General features: G+C 46.1%; 1 protein-coding gene across 1 annotated transcript in view; it reads left to right on the forward strand.

Moving 5' to 3' along the window:
- Positions 1-413: 413 nt before the first annotated feature.
- Positions 414-22470, forward strand: part of BCAR3 (BCAR3 adaptor protein, NSP family member) — a 136698-nt gene continuing 114641 nt past the window's right edge. Inside the window, exon 1 of the mRNA XM_029947613.1 lies at positions 414-531. The gene's annotated coding sequence lies outside the window, so the exon portion shown is untranslated. The remainder of the gene's footprint in view (positions 532-22470) is intronic.

Raw genomic sequence — 22470 nt, forward strand, 5'->3', positions numbered from 1 at the left:
CATTTTGCAGGTGGGGAGCTTGTGGCACAGAGAGGTTAAATAACATGTCCAAGGTCACACCACTTTGTCAGGGGTGGAGGCACCTCGAAATGGAGATAATGTGACTGCACATCTGTGCTAATCACAACACTTTGCTTGCCTCCTGCTCTTTCTGTTGAAAAGTAAAGACCTTTCTCCACCTAGGAGAGAGGCTTGATTTACAGAAGACTGCTCTGGCAAAAAAGGGAACCGCTGTTCTCTGAGTCACTGTTATTTAGAATTATCAGCTGTTCTGACAACGGGCAGGGAAGCATCTGGGTGGGATGGGTAGTGTTAGCTCGAAAGCCCGGAAGGCAGTTCCAGGAGAGGCCACAGACCCAGGTCAGACCAGCCTGTGACGAGGTCACTTCCCTTTCAGCAGAACCAGCCTTGGAATGTAGCTGAGCTCCGGGAACTTCCTCACACCAAACCCAGAAGGCCTTTGCTCTGCGTTCCGCCACAGGAATAGCTGCATCTGACCCAAGCCAGCCTCAAGGGGCGGGGACCAGCCAGGTAGGAAGCCACAGGCCTGCTACTGGGCCTGAGCCGTGGAATGCTGTGAATCCAGCCTATGAAGTGGCTTCTCCGGCAGCGCCTGGAGCTTAGGAGAATCCAGTAACGAATTCGCCCAGCCTCCAGGGTCTTTGTTTCTGGGCCATTCTGGGTCCTTATTCATCGTAGCTCTGAGTGTGTGCTTTGGGTTTGACCACCTCCTCTCCTACGCTTTCACTTTCAGTAATGATCACATGATGTCATCACCAATGATGATAATTGTTCTGTTTTACTTACAGAAATACTCACAAGCGCACTATGGAGTGGACAATAGTTAACAATAGTTATCCTGATTTTAGTGATGAGGCAAGGGAGCCACATGGAAGTTAGACAACTTGACGTCCAGGGAGGTGTGTCAGGGCAGGGAACCTTGCCTTGAACCTGCACCCCAGAACAGGCCACCACAGTCTGGGTGTCAGAAGGTAGCGGGACCAGAAGGGAAATGCTAGGTGGGCCCCCTTGCTTCCCTCAACCCCATCATCTCTGGGAGGAGAAGATCTGAGGAAACAACAAGAATTTAATGAGGACCAAAAGGCTACAGGCAGTTAGAAGTCACATTTAAAAAAAAAATTTTAATGTTTATTCATTTTTGAGAGAGAAAGAAAGCAAGAGAGAGAGAGAGAGAGAGAGAGAGAGAGCACAGGAGCATGAGCCTAGGAGGGACAGAGGGAGAGAGAGGAAGACACAGAATCCTAAGCAGGCTCCAGGCTCTGAGCTAGCAGCATAGAGCCTGATGTGGGGCTCAAACTCAGGAACCATGTGATCATGACCTGAGCCGAAGTCAGAGACTTAACTGACTAAGCCACCCAGGCGCCCTTAGAAGGTGCATTTTACATTAGTACCTTAGGCACTTGTTTACAGGAGTTTGGAGGGTTGTAAGAAATAACAATTCTGCATCTTTCCCTGGGAGGTCTATCAGTTTGCCTTTATTTTTTCTTTTACGGGAGCTCCGGAACACACAGACACCACGTCCAAAGTCAGTGTTAAGGGTAAATTGGTCTGGGGAGTCATGATGTATCCCTGCAGTCCTAATATCCATTCCCCAGATGCTCAAGATCAGATGCTTAAATGTTGTATAGCCCATGAACTTCTCTTCCACACATGAACCCACACCCCAAGTTCCCACTGGAGTTAAGACTCTGCCCCCTTTTCCTAGCTGTGGAAACAACCCTGGGCAGAGCAAGAATCAACTTCCCAGCTTAGGAAGATGATTGGCTTCATTTGATAACAATCTAAAGACTCTGGAAAAAATGCCTTATAATGGAATTAGGTAAGACTGGCAAAACCTGGCTTTCCTATCCTAAATTATTTTTTGGGGTGTGTCTATTGAGTTTTGGAGGGGTTTTTTGTGGGGTTTTTTTTTAAGGAAAGAAAAGATGTATAGTTTTAGCTGCCAAAGTCTTTGAAGATAAACCACAAAAAATAAAAGCAAAGTGTCTAATAGGCAAGGAAAAAAATAAAATAAAAACAAGGATTTGCTGGTATGCCAGTCAGAGTCATTATAATGTTATTGCCTGGATTAATGATGCAGTCTCTGACTTGATCTTCTGCAATCTTTTCTCCCCACTCTGAGCAGATTAGTCACTTAAAAGTGTAATAGAGGCACCTGGGTGGCTCGGTCAGTTAAGCTTCTGACTCTTGATTTTGGCTCAGGTCATGATCTCACAGTTCCGTGAGATGAAGTCCCGCATCAGGCTCCCCGTTGATAGTGGAGACTGCTTGGGATTCTCTCTCACCCTCTCTCTCTGCCCATCCCCGCCTTATGCCTTCTCTCTCTCAATAAATAAATATTGCCAAAAAAAGTGTAGTGGATCATGTCACTCTCCTGCCTAGAAACACAGTGACTTCCTATCACACCCAGATGGGGTCCCGGCTCCCCACAGGGCATTTGGGGCAGAGACAGAGTGCAGCACAGTGGCTGAGTGCTCCATGGCCATGGCGCCCAATTAAAATCTGGCTCTGCCTTCTCACCAGCTGTGTGGCTTTGGTTAAGTGTGTCTACTTGTCTATACCTGCGGGCTCATCCATTATCACAGAGAATGGGATCCCTTTGCTGGTCTCCTGGGCTTGTTTGTCTACTTCCAGAGTCACAGTTTGGGGCTTGACCAGGATCAGGTTTGCCGTCTCTGAAGAGTATGAGTAATTACCACTCTGATTATAATGAAATCACGAGTAAGGGTGATTGCTGTATTCCTGAAATTAAAAACGGGGTGGGAGCACGCCCTCTCCTTCCTATGGGAGTAGCTGAAGTGGAAGTGCACTGAAATCCGATGCCCAGAGCTCCGGGGAGAGCTTGTGGGCTCAGTGCCACTGGCCGGTGTGAGGTTTTCAGAGGGCCGGGGCTGTTACCTGTCATCCAGTCTTAATGAAGTATTCTGGCTTCATGCCTGCCTTAGAGGGAGCCTCTGGGACTGGCGTGGCACAGTCAAATCAGGGACAGGGCACACGGCTGACCCCCCATACAGCATGTGGGCCTGAGCCCTGGACTCCACAGACTTACTGCAGGCCCTACTTGCCACAGCAGCCACTTCCCCTGCTCAAAGCCAGGTGCCCGGTGTGGGAACTAGGTCAGCTTACTGACCTCCTCTGACCCTGGCCTGCGCGGATAAGTTGGGGTCATAGAGAGGAGACAGTCGGGCTGTGGTTGTTTTTAAGACTGCTCTCTGGCCCCATGTGCTTGGATATCTTGTCAATGTTCTCCCTCCCTACATGAATACCCACCCCCACACACACACCCCTACACCTAGACACACATTTCCCCCCCATAACACCAAACAGGATTCTTGGATCGTTTAAAGGAAGTATCAGTGGGCATGCAGCTTCAGGAGGGATCTGTGGCAGTGGTTGGATATACACAAGTTGGGGAGGGGGGCAGGAGGTGTACAGGATCTGTGTGCTGGCCCCAAGACCTTCCAATATGAGAATAAGACTCTCCTAAAGTTCAGGTGGGATGGGTCAGTATCTTTACAGGATCGTTAGGTTTCTTCTGTGGATAAGCCGTGTGTCCACTCCACGCCATCACAAACCACAGGTTTGCCCGTGGCCTGGCTCTTCCGTATTTTCCCCCAGCCCCCTTCTCTGGACCGGGTCCCACCCTGCCCCTGCAGGTGACTCCGGTGCCCTCAGAGGAGAAAGTGGGTATCAGGCAGGTCTCAGGGATCTGCCACCTGGCCGTGAGTCACTAGGAGCCAGTTGGGCCCCAGGGCCATCCTCTGCATCCTGTGGGGCCTGTAGATACCAGAGATGCAAATCTGTCTTCCAAAAGAGGCGCTGGGGGTGGGGCCAGAAAGTGGGCAAGAGGGTTGCGGGGAGGTGGGGGGAGGCACCCTGTCTGACCGCCCCTGAGGTCCTACCCCAGCCTACACTCTACCCGTGCCATTCGGTCTGCATCAAGTCTTTTTTGTCCCAGTGGCTTTTTATTATCCATCTTTTTATAAATGTGTGTTAATTTTGTTTTATCTTTTTCAAAATTCTATGCCTTTGGGAAGGAATGTCCCATGCTAGGAGTCTGTGGGGCTTTCTTGTTGCTCAGCTGACCTGACACGTGTGGGGAGTTGGCTGTGTGCCGGCCTGGGCCCTGGAACTTCCTCGCCAGCAGAAGGAACTTGTGGCCACGCGGCATGGTGTTTCAGGGTTCTCCCTCTCCTCACAAAGGCACATTTTGGATCAGACGTGGGGCCTCAGGTCTCCTAAAGGAGGCTCAATAAAGGAGACCGGTGGCAGCAGAGAACACACCCCATGAGCTTGTGTTCAAGGAAAGTGAAGGGGCTCACGGTGACAGTTGGGTGTGTGGTGCTGACTCAGTGCACGCATGTGCCAGGCCCTGTGCTCAATGCTTTGCTAATGGTATTGTGTCTAATTCTCCAGGTCAAGTCCAAGAGGCAAGTGCTCCTCTATTATCCCCATTTTCTGGTGCAGAACCTGAGGTCCAGAGAGAGTGAAGCAGTTTGCTGGAGGTCACACAGCCTCAAGCAGCAGGGCCAGTCCTTAAGCCCAGGTTTGACTTGAAGGCTACGCTTTTGAACACATCCACTGCAACCCGCCATCCCTGCTCCACACTGGGGGCTCGGGGACCCACAGATGTCTGGGCAGCCCCTGCCTCCAAACCTGCTTCCCTTCCCCAAAGTCCTGAGAGTCAGTGCCCTCCACTGATGGAGTGTTTCTTCCTGCGGAATCTGCTGAAAGATCACTCCTGACTGTGTCCATGTGTTCTCCACAGGAGAATCCTGTAGAGGAAAGATTATCAAAATATTTTTTGGCCTTGTGGGGAGTGCTTAGAGCTGTTGCCAAGCCCTGCTGGGTGTGTGAGGTTCGAGTTGCCACCGTCTTTCTGGCTTCTGTTCGTATCTGTCTGCTGAAGTGAAATGGGAAGAATCTAATGGAAGTTCTAGTTAGCCTTTGATAAGCCCAGCAAAGGACAGATGTCAGACAAATAAGAGGTATTTAAGAATTCTCTGGGATCTGAAATCTGAACTGACTGAAGTGCAGTTAGCACCCTCCTGGAGTCTTGAGCGTGCTAAACCCCTAGGGTGTGACTGAGCCCTGGGTCCCAGCCCAACTCTACCTTTGCAGGGGCAAAGGGGACAGTGAGGAGAGATGACCTTTGAGAGGCAGGAGAGCATCTAGGAGCCAGGCTGTGTGAGATTGATTCCAAGTCCCTTTCCTGAGAGCTGAGAAACTTTGGACATGTTCTGTCACCTTTCTGGATCTGTTTCCCCATTTGTACTTTGTGTGTGTGTGTGTGTGTGTGTGTGTGCGCGCGCGTGTGTATTAAGTGCGTCTCTGTGTAATATCCCATCCCTGGAATGGTGCTTGGCTGTTACATAAAAAGCACTAGGTAAACGTTGTTGTTATCGTTTACAGCCCCTTCCTGCTTATTATTAACTAAGCTGTGGGTCTGGGCAGTTATTCCCTGAGAGGTGATGCTTTGGTTGCGTAGTGGGTCGAGAAGCTGGCTGGAGGGAAAGAAGTTTCTTCCTTGCTGGCTCATATTCAATCAGCTCATGAGTTTTTCTACTCACCCTTCCTCCCCACCACAAGGTGCAGCTTTAATGCAATTATTTCACCTGAATAAAAATCCTTAGGGTGGGTGGGGGAAGCAAGGAGTGTAATTTTCCCCTGAGGATGCCCTGGCAGGGTGAGAGGGAAGGGAGAAGATAGTAGGGAGATTGGCTTCAGTTGCTGAACCAAAACCCTGTAAGCTTTTTCTGTTCCTTTTCACTATTTTGAGTTTTCTCTCCCCAAGGGAGATACCTTGCAGGTGACATACTATGGGTTAAGAAAAAAAACACGTGTCTGAGCCAGAAAGACCAGAAAATTCAAATCAGAGGCCTACTGCTTACCAGCTGGCCAAGGGTATTTATTCTCTCTGAGGTTTTGTTTCTTCATCTGTAAAATGGAAATAATGATACTTATTTTACAGGGTTTTTGGAGAGTTAAATACGATCAGCTGCTGACAACACAAAATAGGGGTTCAGAAATGATAGTTACCCCCCACTCGCCTCCCCTGGACATCTGTGCCTTAGAGGGTCCTGCCTGTCTATCTTTGGTCCCAAGCAAAAAAGGCAGGAGGCCATCTGCAGGTTCCTTTCTGTTGTGTGCTGTTAGCTTTCTGAACAAGGCTATAATCTTTCTAGAAGTGCTCCTGGCAGGTTAGAACCTGTGAGCTGTCACCAGGAGTGGATGCTATTAAGGTAAGGCTATAAATAGAAAAGGAACAAAGGGGGAAACTCAACAGCCCTTTCTCACTTGGCATTCAGCCACAGGCTGGTGGCCTAGCTCTCCAGCTGAGGTCTCTGGTAACAGCCAAGACTGGTGGTCGTCACAGGGCAGGTTTGGGGGGACGGCCTCTCTTTACCAGGGATCCTGCACCCTATTCAGGAATGATTCAGTAGGGTTTAGGTGACTAGGACCCACAGTCATGGATAGACTAGCCTTATTTTCTCTGGCCAGGGAGACTTTAGATGGCTGAAGGTGGGCTAGGAGGGAGCAGGATGATGGTAAAGGGGTGCTAGGGAGGAGTGGGGCATAATCATGTGTCTGGGCAACATATTGATAGGCTGACATTCTGAGCTTCCACCCATTAGGATTCCTGAGCCTCTCAAAGCCCTTGCCATCTTCTGCCAGATCCTGGCTTTCTCTTGCATTCATATAAGCTTTTCTCATTGCTGCTGCCAATGTCTTCTCCCTCAAAGTCACAACAATCCCAAATGGTACCTTTTTGCAATTTAGAAACAAGCACCTCTTCTTTCCAGAAAATGTAGTTCTGCACCAGGACAAAGAGCTTGGGAAATGGGTACACAGGCTAGATTTCAGCCTCCATTTGCTCCTTCAGCTGAGCAACCTTTTGCAGTGAACAACCTGCACAGCTGTGCATGGCGGCCTGATTTTCCATTCTCTGCTTTAATGGTCTGGATTGGTGATGCTGTTTCTGCTGCCTATTCTGAACTTTATGCTCCTGTCTCCACTTCCTTTCCCATAGCATGGCCAGCTATTAATAGGTTACAAAAGATAGCCTGGCACTATCAGCTTTTCCAGCCCCTCTTTGAAAAAGTTTGTGATCCATTAGTACTAGGGCTGGGTCAGAGGACATTTGAAGGGCTCCAAAGAGTCCAATTCAACAATAATCTTTGTGACATTCTGGTGCAGTCTGGGCCCAGGCAGATATTTACCCCATCTCCTATAGGGTGTGACTACTTCACTGCAGAGGCTGAGGGCAGTGTTTCCCTTCGCTATGGTAGTATACACCCTGTAGCCCTGGGGATTCTACAGGCAGTCTTCGCTTCTCACCATCCATCCCAGAGATCCAGCAGGTTGGCTTGGAAATAACCTCCCTAAAGGCCTGCTCTGACATCCCAGAATTCCTGAGGAGGCAGGCATGTGGTTAGTGTTCTCTCTCCCACCTGGACTCCACAATGTGGTATTCCTTCACCAGTGACTGGCCCTGAGGGTTCAGGGTGCTCTGAAAACATGGTGCTTTATGATTCCATTTCTCCCTCTCTTTAAACCCAGACTCTGCCAGAACATCCGGACCACCTGTTAGACATGAATGGTTCAAAGCCAAGTTTCTGGTAGCTTTGCCAATAGCCAGGAGAGGCCACTCCCTTTGAGGAATAGAGATAGAGGTGGGCCGATCCCTGGGTGGTCCTCCTGTTGTACTCTGAAAGGCAGAAGGAGGGGAGAATTGACTTCAGACACAATCATAGGTGCAAGGAAGAGCCAGCCATTGGTCACTGTGGTAACAACTAGGGGTGGAGAGACACTGTAAACCTGTAAAACAACCCTCAAACTTTCTCCCTAGTTAATAGCTGAATTTTCCCAGGTAATCTGGTAATTGTAGGGTGTTAGAGGAACATGTTTGAGGGGCACTAGCCCAGCTGTGTAGAGCCAGCGAAGACGTTGTGGGGAATGTGATGCTCAGGCCGGGGGTGGTGGTGGGAAGGGAGGTGGTTGGATGAAGGAGGGGGAAACTGAGCAGTGATGGGGAGGCGTGGTACAAGTGAGGGGTTCAGGGGAGCCCTCCGGACGAGTTTGGGCTTTAACTCGTGGGCGGTAAGAAGCTCTTGAGGGGCTTTAAGTGGTAAAGAGATGGGATCACACCCGCATTTTAGAAGTATCGCTCAGGCGGCTGGGTGCAAGACTGGTTAGAGAAGGACAGGAAGGAAGGGCAGGAGACCAGTCAGGAGGCTAAAGTGACAGAGTCCAGGTGACAGAACAGGAGGACCTCTACTGGAGTGGCAGTTGGGGAAGGAGAGGAGGGCATGGATTTGAGGACCGTTGAGGCATGAAGTCCCCAAGACTTAGTGTGTAGTTAACTGTGTGTGTGCATTTGTGTGGGGTGGTGATGAAGAGAGACGGGGACGCAGGACAGCTCCCACGGTTCCAGTTCTGGCAAGCAGCCTGGCATATGGAAGAAAAGAGAAGGAGGACTGGCTTTGGGGTGAGTTAGGATTGGGATGTGCTCGTTTTGAACCGTCTGCACCATAATCAACAGTTAGCAGACCACTGGGATGTGAAATGGTCGCTCAAAAAGCAGGTTGCAGTGAAACTGTGGAGTGTGTGATAACCAGAGAGTGAGCTGAGTTCAGGACCTGCACTTTCAGGGTGTTGAAGAAAGAGGACCCACAAGGAAGATGGACTGGAGAGGGTTGGAGAGGTAGGAGAACCAGGGGGAAATGATGGCTTGGACGTCAAGGGAGCGGAAAGGTTCACGAAGGAGGAAGTGGTCACCAACATCAAATGTAACAGAAAGGTCAATAATGTAATGTCCCAATCGTGTCTGCTGGGTCATGCACTGTGGCTGTTATCAGCCTCACAGAGAGCACTTTTGGTGGAGAAACTGCAGAGCCGTGGGTGAATGAAAGAAGAGAGGTAGTATGGCAGATGGTACCTGGTAGGTGTGATGGAGCGCAGGTGCAGGTCCCTGGAGTTGGGAGGTCAGTGTGCTTTGACACTGGAGCCCTGGACAGCAGTAGGTGGCTTTGAGGACTGGCCAGCTCCAGGCCGGTTTCAGGGGAGTGTCTGACAACAGGGAGAGTACAGTCCAGGGTTTCCCAAACGTGTGTGATCGTAAGGACACATGGAGTCTTGTCAAACACGAGTTCTCCAGGTCTCTGTCTGGATCTCTCCAACCCAGACCTCTAGGAGAGGAGCCTGGAAATCTGCATGTTCAAGTTTCCCAGGTGATTCTTAGCATCAGGCAAACTGGAGAACATTGATATCAGAGTGAAGAAGGAGGGATTCTGAGAAGAATGGATAGAGGAAAGGTTTGGAAGACACCATGGGAAGGAAGCAGGGAGAGATGGACCAGTAAGAGGGCCCTGAAGAGGGTGGAGAGAAGCCGTGCCTGCAGGGCTTACTTTGGATGGCAAGCAAGGCTTCCCCTTTCTTTCCTATGTGACAGAACTGGACCATATCAACTTCTGTCCTGGTGGGGAAGACTGGAGAGTGTGTCCAGAACACTAGTCGCTGAATCATTTGTGGATGTGGGTTTGCATCGTCTCTCCTCTGAACTGTCTCTCTGTAAGTAGGGGGATGGTTGAAAGTCAGATCCACTCCTCTGCCTCTCTCCCTCTTCCTTGTTGTCTGGCTACCATCCTGGAGGGTCCCAAGAAAAAAAGGACGGAACTTGTCACTGGGTTTCAAAACACAGAGGGACTTTATTACAACACCTTATCTGTTTCCAAACAGAGCCAATAAAAAGCTAAAAGGCCATTCTAAGGAGGAGTTTAACACCATCTTCAAAATTTTATAGGCTTAGATAACCTTCCAAGGACTAGAGGGTTTCCTCTTTTCACCCGGTGATGATTCAAGCAGGGCATCTCTGGGTCCTGGAGCTGGTGGCAGATAGATACATAAGTGGAGGCGACAGCCACCAACCAGTATGACAACACCACTACCCAACTCGGTGTACATTCCTCACCTGAAAGTCCACCGGGAGGCAGGTGAGGTTGAAGCAGCCAGGTGTGGAAAGAGGCACGTGGGCTATGGAATCCCTGTCAGGTCTATATTCCAGTCCTCTGATGCTTTCTAGACATGTGACCTTGGGCAACTTAACTTCCCTGATCCTCAATTTCTTCTTCTGTAAAATGGTCATAATATCTACCTCTAGGTGCTGCTGTGCAGATTAGACAGGAAAAGCAGAGAGCCAGGTGTAGGTGCCAGTCGCTATGGATCACTGTTGGCTGCAAGCTGCATGGAGAACCCAGAGCAAGGGACTGGGGAGGAAGAGAACAGGGAGCAAGGGTCCCTGGAGGTACTGTTGAGTGGTTTCTGTCTCCAGTAGTGACCAGAATCACTGCAGTCCATGTTCACAGAGGCGTCTTACCTGTCCTCTGTTTTCACTTTATTGCCAGAGGTGGTAACAGTATTATTACTGTATAGATGCTTCAAGGTCAAGGGCTACCTTATCTGCTGTTCCCGGTACTTAGTATTTTGGGGGACACTCTCTAGGTGTTCATTAATAACATACTCTCAGTTAAGAAACAGAAACCGCAAGTCGAATCATCATGTTTAAGAAAGGCCAATGTGACTCACTTCAGAATCTGCAAGGATTATTCATTTATTTCCTTCCGTGTGGTGCATTTGTCACTGCCTGGTCACGCTGTGCAGAGTTCTGATGCCTTCCAAATTCAGAAGTCCCAAGACACAGACAGATGAGGTCACATGGGGAGCACACAGGCATTTGAACTTCCTGGAAATACTGACAACCAAGAAGTCTGCCTCCTGCTCTCATTTATATGGGTCCTTTGGGTGGGAGAGAATAGGGCAGCAGCTTAGCCCCCCTAAGTCGACAACAGGAAAAAGGACTTTACCTCAGGCTGCCTGGGGATGACGAGGAGGCTGACTGGCTCATTCCCCTGTAGGAAGGTTGCTGAGCCAGGGCAGGGCCTTTACACACAAGCACCTGGGAGGCTAGTGAAATGTAGGTTTTGAGTCAGCTGGTCTGGGGTGGAACAGAAATCGGACACCAAGCAGAGATTCAGTATTTCTGACAAGCGCCCCAGGGAGGCTACTGCCCCCAGACCCCTGTGGGGTAGGAAGAGCTCTGAGGACCAAGTAGGGGGTGGGGATGGCCCTGGGACTTCACAGTTCACACCTGTGACCCTTCGGTGTGGTTTCCTGCCATCAGGGAAATGCAAGTGGATGAGGAGGCAGACTGTGAGCCCCAACCCACTGGAAACTCCCCTCACCCCCACCCTGTGCCTGAAGGGCTGTTCAAAAGTCCAGTTCACAAATAACTACCGAATGCCTACCAAGTGCTAGGCACTGAGTTAACCCAGATGGCTTCCTTCTTTTAAGAGTCACTTTGCTATTTCATGCCATTCTCAAGCAGTTCAACCCAAACTCCCCCACTCACTATGAGAAATAGGGGTTCACACTGGGAGGAGATGTGGACATTGGAGTCAGGAAGTCCAGTTGAGGGGCCTCCACATCTTTGCTATGTGAACTAGGCTGGTTACTCAGCCTCTGTTTTTTTATCTATATAATGGGCTTAACCTTCACCTAAGTTGTTGAAGGTATTGACCAAGATGTGTAAAGCTCTTAGTCAGGACTGGTGAACATAGCTATAAATTTGAATTCAGGCTGCGTTGCCTCCCATAGAACCTTGGGTTCTCTGCCCCTCATGGCAGACACCTTTTCCAATTCTAGGCGTGCTTGACTGTGTCCTTATCTTTCGGTAATCTTAGTACGCTGTTCAAAGGAGGCCACCACCCACGAGGAATGCCCCACACCAACTGAGCATGTGTGTGTGTGTGTGTGTGTGTGTGTTGGGAAGGGAGAGGGGTTCATGTGAAGAATGAACCAGAGAGGAAAGGACCAAATTGCTGATCTCTCCAGCTTGCTATCCCAGCTGCCCTTGTACTTGGGTATTCATTGCTGATAATGCAGTCCTGCAGCTTGTAAATAATGTATTTAAAGAGTCAACTGGCAGACACAAGACTGTCTCTATCTTAATATCACTTTTAGGCACTTGCATTCCACATGACTTTTTAAATTTAAATTTTAACTGTTCATTATGGTATTTTTCAAGCATAGACACAAGTAAAGAAAATAGGGTAAGAAATCCCAGCTTTAATGATTATCCACATTTGGGCCTGCAAAGGTGTCCTGAGTGAAAGAGAAAGTTGTAGGATCAGGCCCAGGGATTGCTTACCCCTGGCGCTCACCTGCGAGTGAGTTCTACAACATTCATGTCTTGTTGGAAAAAAGGCTGAGAATTCTGCATCTTTCCAATCCATTTCTGGTTACCGTGTCTTCCCTCTGGGGAATGGTCATAACCCCTACCTGGCCAGGATTGACTGAGCCCCAAGAGTGGGTGGCACCATTGAAGCCTCATAAACAGAGCGTCCTTCCTTGGCTCTTGACTCTGTACTCTTGAGTCAAAAATGAGGAAGGATCAGGCAGAGGCAAGAGGTTGCTAAGCTGGGAGCCATGAGCAAGCCTCCACCATGGACCTTCCCACCATCTCTCAGCAGCCACCTGCCGCTGAGGTCACCAATGTCCTCCAGGATGGTTTGTGTCCTGTTTTGTAGAATGATGACTACAGTTTTTGCTAAGCACCTTAAACAATGGAGAGAAAGGGATAGTGTAATCTGACCCTGAGCTGTGTAGACCCCATAGGAAGGGGGTCTGTCATGCTTACCAGTAAATCAACTTTAGTTCTGAGGGGGGGAGGAGGCCATTGTCCCCAATCAGCCGTGGCAGCCTGTGAACTGATGAAACATTCCCCCCAGAGGCGTGACTACTATCATACTGTCATTTCTATAGTGCTTTCCTTCTGAGAGGCTGTGGTCACCACCTCCCAGCCATGACATCCCCACACCCACCCAAGCAGTAGGGGCCCAGGAAAGAGCGGGGATTGTAGAATGAGAAAATCTACATGTCAGTCCTGGCTCTGTTGTTTAATTGGTTCAATTCTGTTGTTCTGTTATTTAATTTGCCCTTGGGCAAATCCCTGAACCTCACTACCTTCATTCGAAAAATGGGGAGGATGATATTTTACCCCTGAGTGACTTAAAAACCCTTATAAGGATTATTCATTTCATTTTCTTAACTGTGCTGGCTTTCAGCAAAACTGTACAAAAAATGAAGAGTTAATTTAGTACTTTCCACATTCTGCACCTGAGCCAATTCCTCCTTATTTGCAAGACCCCCTTCTCTGCTTACCTTGCAAGCGTCAGATGCTTCCAGACAGCCAATCAAGAAAACAGCCAATTAAATTAATATTCACAAAAGGGCTGGTAATTTAATCTCAATAGAGGAAATAGTCTCTATTTATCAAGTGCTCACTAAGTGCCAGGCACCGACTGTATTTTGTGCAGTCCTCACAGGAGTATCATGAGGTCTGTGACTATCACCCCCATTTTACAGATGAGGAAACTGACATAGAAGACGTTTGCCAAGAATCCTGTAGCCAATCCACAAAACCTGGGATTCAAATGCAGATGTGTCTGACTCTAAAAGCATTTGCTATTTGTTTGTTCAGATCCTCTTTGTAAGATATTATAACCTAGTGATTCAGAGCACAAGCCTGAGCCAGATGGCCTGGGTTCAAAGCTCAGCGCCTTTACATATCGCTGTGTGACTGGGGCAGGAACTATGTCCTCATCCATAAAAAGGGCTAAGAATAGTGCCACCTCATAACGTCATTGTCAGAATTCAATGAGTTAACATGCATAAAGCTCTTAGAATGGTAAGTTATCATTAATTATGAAAGCAGTCAGTGCTTAAGGAAGAAATTGAAAAAGTTTGGAAGAACATGAAGGACAAAGCAAAGTCCTCTCCTGCTCACCTGTCAATTCTACCTCTCAGTTTGATGGGAGAAAATTCTTTCAGACATTTTGTCCATATAGATACATTACCCCACACCAATATATAAGTTTGTTATTTTTACATTAATGGTGCAACTTGCTTTTTCACTTTATGATGTTTCAGGTAGTTTCTGTATCAGTTCCTGTAGAATTACCTCATTCTTATCACTGCACAGTGCAATGTAGTCCATCTCTCTACAGATAAACACGTTTTTATTTAAGCTGTGAACAGTGTTGCTGTGACTATCTGAGTGTGTACAGGTGAGCGTGGATTTCTGTAGGACAGATTCCCAGAAGGAGAGTTTGCGGGGCAAAGGACACATTCAGAGGCAGTGTTCTGTTAGGTCATCCATTAAGGATTAACATTGTTTTACGGAACAGAGAACTGTAGAGAGAGGTTGGTGCCTAACACAAAGGAATGAGCAGCTAATCATGGAGTTTTAAGTGATAACATTGTTAGGAAGACTTTTCTTTTTTTAAGACGGTAAGTGAGTCCTACCAACAACCCACAAACCATTCTATTAGGCTGAAGCCCACTTATCTGGGAGGCCAACTTTGCTATCAAAGGTTGAATTAGTACATCTAAGCAAGTCAGGCTTTTCTTTCAGCCTGGCTCCCTTGTTTAGTTCCCTTCATCCTACAGCTTCCCAAGTTCTTTCTGCTGCACTAGACACTGCCCCAGGGCTCCCTTCCACCCCAAGCTGGGGCAACCGAGGCACCTACACTAAGCCCCTTCCCCTCATGATTCAAGATGGCAGCCAAGTGGCCATTGCACTAGGTTTTACGTCCATGTGTTCCCTCTTTCTTCATTCCATAGTGAAGCATTTCTTTTCCCAAACTCCTCCTTCTCTGTAACTTCACCAGCATCGAGAGTCTGTCACCAGTACTTTTCAGCCCTCCCGGCTCTGTGTTCCACAGGGCAGGGGCCTGGACTCATCCAGTCCTTCTCTCTCTTTCTGTCTATGCTGTGCTAGCTGATGGCATATTCAGCTCCCCATCTCCCCAGGTGAGTGATGCTTTCCATAACGTAGGGCCTAATGAATTTGGTTTTTTAGTGACTTTTTAAAAAATGTTTATTTCTTTTGAGAGAAAGCAAGTGAGCAGGGAAGGTGCAGAGAAAGGGAAAGAGAGAGAATCCCAGGCAGGCTCTGTACTGTCAGCTGAGATCATGACCTGAACTGAAACCAAGAGTTGGAAGCTAACCAACTGAACCACCCAGGCACCCTATCTAAATGACATTTTTATTTACTTACTTATTTACTTATTTTTTTTAAAGTTTGTTTATTTTGACAGGGAGAGAGAGAGAACACGCATAAGTGGGGAAGGGGCAGCGAGAAAGAGAGGGAGAGAGAGGGAGAATCCCAAGCATGTTCTGCACCACCAATGCAGAGCCCCATTTGGGGCTTGAACTCATGGACTATGAGATCATGACCCGAGCTGAAGTCAGATGCTTAACTGACTGAGTCACCCAGGTGCAGCAAGTGACATTTTTAGTAATAAAAATAATATGTGTTTGCTAGAAATGGAAAACCTGTAAAGGAGAGCTGGGTAAAAAAGGAAATTAAAATCATCTGGATTTCCAGAACTACCCAGCGATATTTTCATATATTCTCTTTCAATTGTTAAATAAGCAAAGAAGCTAATTCATGCAGATCTGGTTATTAAATTAAGAAAGTAACTATGGAACAAGTGTCCAGAGTTTGGTGATGAGGCCCTGAAACAGTAGTTTAGATGTAGACCGTCAGGTCAAGGTGTACGTTGTATAGAAAGTGAGCCTCTGTTGTCAAGAAATGCATCTCTTTTCACTCCCTCCCTCATTCCGTGAGCATTTGAGGGTCTGTGCAGCCATGGTGCTCCTACAATGACTTCTGTAGGAGATATGACTGAATTGGCAGTCCTCACACAGACCTTTTGGGAGCTGAGTTCACTCCCCTGCTTGGTAGACTGGGGGTTTCTGACACCGAGTCCATGGCCAGCTCTTCACGGAGCAGGAACCTGGGTGGTGAGGCTTCTGAAAATACTGCAGTGCTTGCTGCTTGAGTGCGTGTCAGAGATGCCAGCTCCGTGTGTCGGTGGTTTATTATATATAAACTCAGGGAATTCTGTCTCTCAATCTGCAGTTGTTCAAGGTCAGGTTTTCTGTTTGGTCTTTATCGGTTATAGCTTAAACAGCTGTTGTTCCTTAGTTTTTACCATTTAAGGTTGGGTGAAGCTGGAATTTTAGGAGTTATTTTTCCTTAAAACACATTTTACCCAATGTCTGCTCCAGCAGCCTCTCGACTAGTGATGCCCTAGAGGGGATGGGGGCCAACAGATTACATGGCGGCAGGGAGAGAGCCACTCTGGGTTGGGTGCTCCCTGACAAAGCTCTTGCACTGTCCAGAAGACATCAGCTCCACATCACTTATGGTTATGTTGTCTTTTTGGGAGTCTGTTTAGCCCAGGGTTTTACTGTTTATACATTAATGTGGAAGCTAGCTGTGCACTTGAAGAAATCTGAATCCGAAAATTGTTTACAGCACAGCTCACATCAATGGCATTATATTCATTTAGCTTGTGAGGGAGCTTTATTATTAGTACAAAATGAAAAGGCAAAGGGTCTAGAGTCCTGGAATTCATTCATTCATTCAGTAACTGTGTACCAACTACCAATAACGTGCCAGGCCCCAAACTAGGGACAAAACAAAAGTAAAACCAGACATGGATCTTAGAGTCTATAGAACAACAGATGTTAAACAGAAATAACAAAAATGAATGCGTGACTATGAACTGTGATGAATTCCAAGGAGAGGGCGTTATAAGGCACATAGTTTAAAAAAAAATTTTTTTTACATTTATTTATTTTTGAGAGACAGAGAGTGAACAGGGGAGAAACAGAGAGAGAGGGAGACACAGAATCCAAAGCAGGCCCCAGGCTCTGAGCTAGCTGTCAGCACAGAGTGTGACACGGGGTTCGAATCCATGAACCGTGAGATCATGACCTGAGCTGAAGCCGGACACTCAACCGACTGAACCACCCAGGCGCCCCTAAAAGGCACATATTAATGGAGGGCCTGTCTGGGTTTCTGGAAAGGTTTCTAAGAGAATAGGACATCTGAACTGGGATTGGTCATTTAATTTCAGGGTGCCTCAGTCTTCTCATCAGTAAAATAGGGATACTACTACCCTCTTTGAAGAGATTACTCTTCCCTTTGTGGGAAGAGTAATCATGTACATGAGAAGCTTTGAAAAATGCTCAATGTACCTAAAAGTGATCATGTCACTCTCTAGCAGAAGCAGCTGCGTTCTGGCCTTTACATCTGTCATCAAGTCAGCATTATTCAGGCACTTGGACTGCAGACCTTTGATCATTTCCTCTACCTGCCAGGCAGCCTGGGTCAGATGGACTTGGAGTTAGCCTTGGTGCTGCTACCTACATCTAGTGCAAATTTGGGTGGGTTGCTTAGCTGCTGAAATTCACTTTTCTCATTTGTGAAATGGGGTGATAATCATACCAGCTCATGGCTGAAGGCTTGTAAAGACTTAAAGCACAGTATTTGTCTAGTAGTTACGTCTAACCCAATTGTAGTTCCTGTTATCACTGCTAATTATTAACTCTTGCTAATTATTTCTTGGTGATAACTTTGTTCATTTTGGTCCTTCCATCCCCACTGCTACCAGCCTCTTTAAGAACCTTGTCATGTGACAGTGCCATAGCTTTCTTTAAAAAAAATTTTTTTTTAAATTTTTTTTAACATTCGTTAAAAATGAGAGAGTACAAGCAGGGGAGGGGCAGAGAGAGAGAGAGAGAGAGAGACACAGAATCCAAAGCAGGCTCCAGGCTCCAGGCTCTGAGCTGTCAGCACAGAGCCTGATACAGGGTTCAAACTCATGAACTGTGAGATCATGACCTGAGCCGAAGTCGGAAACTTAACCAGCTGAGCCACCCAGGCCCCAATTGCCATAGCTTTCTAATCAGTATCGTGCTCTCACTTCTCTCCTTCATTCTGCATGGTTTCCAGAATGAGCTTCCTAAAATAATAGTGTTCTGGGTATATCACTTCTTTTCTTTCATATCACCACTGAAAAAAATTTGCAGCTCATACCACAGAGAGCTAATACAGAAGGAAGTGGTAGAACACTGATCATAAAAGGACCTACAAATGGATTGAAAAGCGGGAGTACAAATTCCAAAAAGAAAAAATAAATGGCTACTAAACATGAAAAGATGACCAGCCTCACTTATAAGAGAAATGCAAATTAAAATTGCACTAAAATTCACATTTATCAGGTTGACAAAAATTCAAAAGTTTAATCATACCTTTGGCTCAGCATAGGGGAAAATAGGCATTTCCTTATATATCTGGGGGGCATAAATTGGTATGATGCCAATAAGAGGCAATTTGGCATTACTTATGAGAATTACAAAAGCATATACTCTTTGGCTCAGCAATTTTACCTCTGGAAATTTATCTTACAGATACACTTGCCCATACCAATGACATATACCCAAGATTATTCATTGCAGTATTGTTTGTACTAAGAAAAGGTTGGAAACAACCTAAATGTACATGAATAGGACAATGACTAAATAAATTATGGCACATCTCTTCAAAGGAGTATCATGTACTAATATGGGAAATCTCCAAGATATACTGTTAGTTAAAAAAAAAGAAAATAACGACAGCAAAGTGTCGAACTAGTGGAATAGCATATCACTCTCTGTGTAGGAGGGGGGGTGACACACACACTTAGAGAAACTCCACTAGGCATACATGATATTAATAGCAATTGTTACCTCTGATGGGAGGAGGACTGGGCAGATGGGAGACAGTCAAGGGGGACATTTTACTGTCTGCTGTTATATGTTCCCTAAACAAAAAATTATTGTGTCTCTTGAATAATGCAGGGTTTAAGGGCACCGACCTCAGTGCAATTGAAAATTTGCATAAAAATTTTTTTAAGTTTATTTACTTAAATGAGAGAGAGTGAGAAAGCATGCATGTGCATGAGCAGGGGACGAGCAGAGAGAGGAGAGAGAATCCCAAGTAGGCTCAGCTCTGATAGAACATGGGGGTCATTCTCACAAAATGTGAGATCCCACCTGAGCCAAAATCAAGAGTTGGTCACTCAGCCAACTGAGCCACCTAGGTGCCCTTGCATATAATTTCTGACTCTCCAAAAACTTAACTGCTAATAACCTGTGGTTGACAGGAAGCCTTACCTTACATAAATAGTCAGTTAACATATATTTTGTATGTTACATGTATTATACGCTGTATTGTATATACAATAAAATAAGCTAGAGAAAAGAAAACCTTATTAAGAAAATCATGAGGAAGAGAAAATACACTTACAGTACTGTACTATATTTATCAAAAAGAATCCTCCTATAAGTGGACCTGCACAGTTCAAACCCCTGTTGCTCAAAGGTCAACTGTATGTTAAAAATACTATGTTCCAGCCATTAATGTATTACACACTTACTGTGAGCTTGGCACTGAGGATACAAGTGTGAAAGGAGTTGTGTGGTGGAAACACCACTGAACCTGAAGTGAAATCACCTGTTTCAAATTCTGACTCCACCTCTCACTAGTAGCTATGGATCTTGGCACATAGTAGGCATGCAACAAATATTTGTTGGATGAATGTATGGTTGAGGTTACTTAACCTTTCTGAGTCTGTTTCCTCCCATATAAATGGGAATAAAGTTGCTTCCCATCTCACAGGGGTTTTGGGAAGACATAGACTATGTCATGAATCAGAGTATAATTAACAATAACTCCTATATGCCAGACACTTTCACATTTTTCATTTCCTTGACTCTTCACATGCTTTCATTCACTTCGCGAGGAAATGGAGAAACTGAAGGGAGCCGTGACTTGCCCAAGACTCTCTAGGTGTGAATTGTGTAGTCTTTCTTTATTGCTACCTCCCTATGACACTCCACAAAGTATAAACATCACATATAGTAGGTGCTCAGGAAATTTTGAAAATCAAGAAAATTCAACATAAGTTTGATCACTGTTTTCAGTGACACTTCAGAGCAGCAGAAAGTCAGTCAATGTCTTTCCAGTCATTCAGTTTAGAAATATACCAGCTGGTCTGTTTGACCTTCACTGCGCTGAACATTTTGGGAAAATTCAACAAAAATAAAAAGTGTATGCCTCTCATGAGGAAGCATGAACACCTCCCACAAAAACACCTGTGAGGAAAATGTAGGAACTCATTCTTTGTTTTTTTAAAAAAAAATTTTAAACGTTTATTCAGTTTTGTTTTTTTTTAAACTTTTTTTTGATGTTTTATTTATTTTTGATACAGAGAGAGATAGAGCATGAGAGGGGGAGGGGCAGAGAGAGAAGGAGACACAGAACCGGAAGCAGGCTCCAGGCTCTGAGCTAGCTGTCAGCACAGAGCCTGACGTGGGCTCAAACCCATGAATGTGAGATCTGACCTGAGCCGAAGTCAGGGCTTAACAGACTGAGCCACCCAGGCACCCCGCGTGTATTCAGTTTTGAGAGACAACATGAGCAGAGGAGGGGCAGAGGGGCAGGGGAGACAGACTCTGAAGCAGGCTCCAGGCTCTGAGCTGTCAGCACAGAGTCCAATGCAGGGCTTGAACTCGTGAAACCTGAGATCATGATCTCAGCCGAAGTTGGCTACTTAACCAGCTGAACGACCCAGGTGTCCCTAGAAACTCATTCTTAAGGATGCTGCACTTAGAATCCTACAGACTTGCCAATATAGTTCTTTCTTAGGGGGCTGAAAGTGACACAAAACACGGCACAATTTTTAAAACATTTTGATTGGAGTAGAACATACAAGAAGAGCAGTGCACAAACCAATTAGTTTTTATAAATGAAGGACAGTTAATTTTTATAAAATAGACACATCGATACAGCCAGCACCTGGATCAAGAAATAGTTTATTACATGCTTCTGGAGCCCCCTTTCCATCCCTTTCCACCCCTCAAGATAACCATTATCTTTACCTCTAATGTCACAGATACGTTTAGATTGTTTTTGGAATCCCAAATAAGTGGAAGTATATAGCATGTACCTGTTTGTGTTCAGCTTCTTTCACTCAACATACTTGTAAGAATCATGCATCTTGTTGACAATAGAGGTGGTTGTTATTACTGTATAGTATTCTACGGAGTTTATCTCTCTTCCACCGATGGACAGTTGGGTTGTTCCTTTGAGGTGTTATTAAGAGAGATGCTATACACATTTTTGAGCATGTCTTTTGGTGAGTATGTGTATACCTCGCTGTTCAGTAGACAGGATACCTAGGGATAGAATTGCTGGGTCACTGGCTACTCGCTAATTTAGTTTTAGTAGATAATCGCAAACAGGTCTGCAAAATGCTATACGAAGTTCTCTAATTTTCCCTTTGGGGGAGGTGTAAAATGAGACAATGCAACTTCAGTTTTCATTTCTGGGATGATTAATAATTGAGAACTTTTCCATATGTTTATTGTATTGTTTTTGAGAAATGCTTGTTTATCCCCCCTTTAAGAAATGCTATTCAAAAATTCTATTTTCAGTTGGATATCCTGCCATTCTTTTTCTTATTTGTAAGTGTTCTTTGTAGATTCTGTATACAAGTCCTTTGTGGGATATGTAGGTTGCAATGATCTTTTCTCCCTTTGTGGTTTGACTATTCACTAATGCTGTCTTGAGGAACAGGAGTTCTTAATTTTAATGTTGTACAATGATGAGTTTTTCCTTTATAGTTAATACTATATGTGTTTAAGAAGTCTGCCTACCATGCCTCATGGTCATGAAGTTGTTTTTTTATTTAACCTTGAATTTAATGTTTTATCTTTCACATTCAGATTTAAAATCCATCTGAAATTGACTTTTTTTTTTTTGGAATGATATGAGGTAGGGGTCAAGAGTCTTCCTTTCTACCCATGTGAGTGTTCAGTGACCCAGCATCATTTATTGAAAAGACATATCTTTTCTCAGCGCATCACAGTAGCATACTTGACTTAAATTGTGACCATTTAACGTAAATCTGCTTCCAGACTATTTTATTAGTCAGTTTGTCTGTTCTTGTTGTCAGTTCCCATTTCTATAATTTTATACTAGGTCTTGATTTCTGATAGTGTAAGACCTCCAATTTTTTCACCCCACTGAGCCACCTAGTACTGAAGTGCTAATTCCACTCCCGACTGCTTTCAATTTGTCCAGGTGGGTGTGATTGATTTGCCTGTTCCGCGGTTTGGTTATTTGTGGTTACCTGAATCTTTGTCTCATCAAAGCCCTGGCCCTGAAAGCCGGCCAGGTGTCTGCAAACAGCAAAGCCGATCTGCTGGGTAATTAAATAACGCGGGGGAAAGGGGGAGGAGTGGAATCGGACGGATTGTCTCTCGAGAGGGGTACAGCGTGGAAGTGGCCAATCTACACTTCAAGACTGGCTTCGTGGGAAGATATGAGAACCGAACTCTAAAACCCGGGCCGAGGAGGGCTTGGAGAGGTCACCGCATGTAAATGTCGCGGGGGGTTCCCCGAGGCCGCGCGAATCCGCTCGCCGGGGTGGGGCCGCGACGCCGCAGATCGCCAGTTGAGGGCCGGATCGCGCTCCGCGGGCTCAGAGCGGCGCC

This window comes from Suricata suricatta, chromosome 8, assembly GCF_006229205.1.
Source record: "Suricata suricatta isolate VVHF042 chromosome 8, meerkat_22Aug2017_6uvM2_HiC, whole genome shotgun sequence".
In the NCBI taxonomy this organism is placed as follows: Eukaryota; Metazoa; Chordata; class Mammalia; order Carnivora; family Herpestidae; genus Suricata; species Suricata suricatta.